Below are 3,922 nucleotides of genomic sequence, written 5' to 3' on the forward strand. Positions count from 1 at the left end.
GTTCGGATAGCACCATATTTCAAAACATTATTTGATAAGCAAACAGTATAAAGTTTAAGGACATTAATGGTCGGTCTCAAACCGGTTGCTGTGTATACATCATGACAGGTATAGTCACTGTTTAATCTAATTGAATGGTGGCAAGAATCAAGAGCTGGAGGTATGAACAGTGATTACTTTTTTATGGGTCTCAAACAGACTGCCCTGCACCCCTTCTTGTGACATAAAGGGCAGAAGGGCAGGACAGTTTTATACTGGCGCTTCAGCTCCTCATTCACCTCCGCATTTGGAGAAGCACAGTAACAGCACAAGTCTAATCGACCACACTCAGAGCCATAGAATGCCGTCTCTATTCTACTTTCACAGGTCATGGAGGTACGGACAAATACTACACTGTGGAGTAGGTGCTCTGGTGGCGTTGCGACACTGCCACATTAGTATTCGTACAGACACGCCAGGCTTGTTTTTTTTGTCTTCCTGTCAGTTTCCTTGCTGAGTATACAAGCCGCGGCTTTCTGCATTCTATGCATTGAACTACTGCCCGCTCATTTTGGGCTGTGTACTTGTTGGCATCCATCTGTCCCACCTCATCTTCCACAGTCAGAACCGATGACGGTCTTTTGCCACTCCTAGCACTAACTTAAGTTGGGCGGTCAACCTCAGTAGTGTCCATGGGGTATACTTCCTTGAATGGCAGGTAATGGTCACCACTGGGGTCCAGCTGAGGTTCTGGAAGCCGCCGTAGTTGCTGCTCTTCGAGCGTTGAAGGTTCACAACATGAAGCGTCAGAGCACTTGCGTACCTGGAAACTAAAGAAAGACATACAGAATGAACAAAAAAATATAATGGGTAAATATATGTAAAACTATCAAGATATATACGTGTGCCAGAATTTTAGATAGAAGGCACATGTACCTGTACTGCATGTGTTTGGCGGCAGTGTTGTTGTAGCCAGTTGTTGTACGTTCTCGACTTCTTTGTGTGCTGCTTCTGAAGCTTCGTGACGTCGAGGTCTGGAAACAAGGCCTTCAGCGCTTCAAACAATCTCTACTTCCGACACAGGATCCATAACCTACATTGTACCGGTAAGAATAGTACTGAAGTACTAAATAGCAAATATAATATAACTGTCAACTTAGTATAATTTTACTACAAAAAAAGTAAGGTCAAATGTGTTATTGATTGTTCTGTATGATGAAGACACACACAAGTGTGCAAGAAGCTAATTTTGCTGTCTAGATCTTGAATGTAAAAAAAGTGTCTTCACCTGAAATGGTTTGTCCTTCAGGGCAAGTCCACTGAACCTTGTAAGCAGCAAAGCTTGCACAGATTCGATGGAACACCTCCATCCTTCGGCAAGCTCAGGGTGCTCTTGTGCAAGACGGCGGCGAACATCTGCCATGCTGCCTGCAACACACAAAAGTTAAAATAAAATAGCAGTATCAGTATATTGTAAATGCTAATACATGTAATTAGGCCCTGTAACCAGAACTCTTAACCAGAACTCATAACCAGAACTCATAACCAGAAATTGTAACCAGAAATTGTAACCAGAACTCTATGTTGTTAACCCTCAAACACCCGAACGGGGTCCATTTGGACCCCAGACGTATATTTTTATGTGCTAGTTGAATTTTTTTTATTTAAAAAAAAATCCTCCCTTGACTTTGTCAGTAAACCTCTTCTACATGTTCTCCAAAATTTGTAAAAATAACAACGGAAGTCTGATGTAAGACCGTCTGGGGTCCAAACGGACCCCAGCCATGTATTTGCACTTTCCTACACACGAAATTGTTCGGAAGTCCTCAATATGTCTTCAAGGAAGCATTATTGCTTTAATATTATGCAGTTTGCCAAGTAACCTCAACCTCAGGAATTATTTCATCATGTTTTCTGAGGTTTGACAATTTGACAATCATATGAGGTCAAAGGTCAACCCCATGTTCATGCCTGCGGGCCTCATCCTATTTTTGCATAAATTATGATAATGAGCTGGAATTTTTAACACTTAATCATGCCAAAATAAACGTCTTAATATGTTTAGCCAATATATGTGCAAAGGTCACTGAAAGCATGCAAAAAGGAATATAAATTTGAAGGAAACCAAATGGGGTCCATTTGGACCCCGTTCGGGCATTAACGTCACAAAAAAAGGTTCGGGTGTTTGAGGGTTAAGCCCGCACAAACCAGCACGGGTGAGAAGCTTCTCTAGTTCTTCACTCAGCGGTTTCCTCTCCAAAGCAACATTCTGCAGTCCAATGTTGAGGATGGACATTAGTCTTTCTGCGGGATTGATGTATAGATAGATGGAAGTTTCACCTGAATTATGTACGCTCCTTCGCTTGCTGCCTGATCCCTGGCAAACAGGCAACCACGTGATGTGAAGTCTGACACAAGGTCACTGTAGAGTTCATCTTTTCTTGTTATGCTTTCACTCTGTCCAGCACTAAATAAAAAAAGTAGAACACTTAGATCTAAGAATGTTGCTGACATTTCTTTATGATATGGTTCAAAATGCCACCTGTAGTCATTCATTCATTCATCCATAAAATTTGTGTAGCTTAAGGTAACATTAACTGTTCCGTGTTCTCTCTTCTACCTCCATACTTGTACCAGTGCAGGTGTACAGAAAAAAAGATTTCAACATTTTTGTCTTAGACTATAGGGTTTCTAATACCAAATGAAAATATAAAACTACTGTCCTTTTCCACATTTTAAAATATTTAGACAAATATTTTAACATTACCTCCTTGTTTTCTTGGGTGGTGGCACTTTGATTCGTGACATTAAGACATCAAAAGCGCTGACTTGCTGTTCCTGCTCTTGCGTAGCACCACTTGAGCCAGCCTCATCCCCGGTGCACTGGATTTTATATGATCCAGCCCGAATTCCCTCAGCTGTGACAGCGTTGTGTTAGTGTAGTACTCGACATCAATCCAGTCCTTTGGGGCATGTCCGCACCCGCACTGCACTAGGGGCTGGACTACACTTCCAGCAGGAGGGTGAATGAAATCCACCACCCCCGAGACTCCAGTGCCCTCTTCCAAATTCTTTCAGAAGAGTTTTTTCTCAGGTTTATGGGCACATACCCTATGTATGAGCCCAACTGACTGGCTCTTTGCCCCGGCCGTGTATGTGGCCTCCGCCATCTTTGTTGTTTTTCTTGCGAACTACAGAGACTTGAATGTGCAACAGTTGCATAATTTACCACATGCTCTCCCAAATACGCCTTGGAACAAAGAAAAAGGACAGAAAAATATCTTAAACATGTTTGTATGTAATGAAATTGCTTTGTAGACCGGTACATGAGTCAAATTTACATAAATCAGAGTAAAAGGAGCTATTGTTTTGGATCAAAATCTACTTTCTCCTTGGACTATTCCATGTTGCCACAAAGTGAATGCATTCTCTGTGACAAAATTTTTGCAGTATTTGTTAGATTAAAGTAGTTAATATATTCATGTTTTATTATTTAAATGTATTTCTGTTAGTTTACAGTACCTATTACATAGCATACATTAAGAACGTACCGTAAACTACACTTGGTGAGTATTCCCCAAACTTACCTCCTCTAACAATGGAATGCGCCAAATGACCTCGTGTGCAGGGGCCATGAAGAGGGAGGCACGCGCGACGTAGATCTGTTCCGATCCTATTAATTGAAACCCTGGTGTCATCATTCAAGGCTTTGTGGAGGCTTTGTGGGTGTGTTTAGATAACTTTTTCTACTGCAGGAAATTTATCATTAGTAGAACATGGTGAAAAACCTATTTTATAATGTTTCATCACTCACTGACTAAGATGTCAGATCCAGTAGAGCTACATGTGTAGAAAAGGACTCCCTTGCAGGGGTCCACACGCAAAAATAAGGCTAGGGTCGGCGGTTTTTTTAGGGTCGGTCGGGAAACAGGAAACACAACAT

The 3,922-nt window shown here is 41.5% G+C and overlaps 1 long non-coding RNA gene across 1 annotated transcript; it reads right to left on the minus strand.

Annotated features, from left to right (window-relative positions):
• Window positions 1-921: 921 nt before the first annotated feature.
• Window positions 922-3,524, minus strand: LOC109481587. The gene is made up of 4 exons (XR_002140910.1): window positions 2,747-3,524; window positions 2,320-2,446; window positions 1,268-1,407; window positions 922-1,072 (listed from the first exon to the last, which is right to left on the minus strand). It is a non-coding gene; the product is annotated as an uncharacterized LOC109481587 (long non-coding RNA).
• Window positions 3,525-3,922: the final 398 nt, after the last annotated feature.

The sequence above is a fragment of the Branchiostoma belcheri genome, unplaced genomic scaffold (genome assembly GCF_001625305.1).
Source record: "Branchiostoma belcheri isolate BF01 breed outbred unplaced genomic scaffold, Haploidv18h27 scaffold56, whole genome shotgun sequence".
Lineage (NCBI taxonomy): Eukaryota > Metazoa > Chordata > Leptocardii > Amphioxiformes > Branchiostomatidae > Branchiostoma > Branchiostoma belcheri.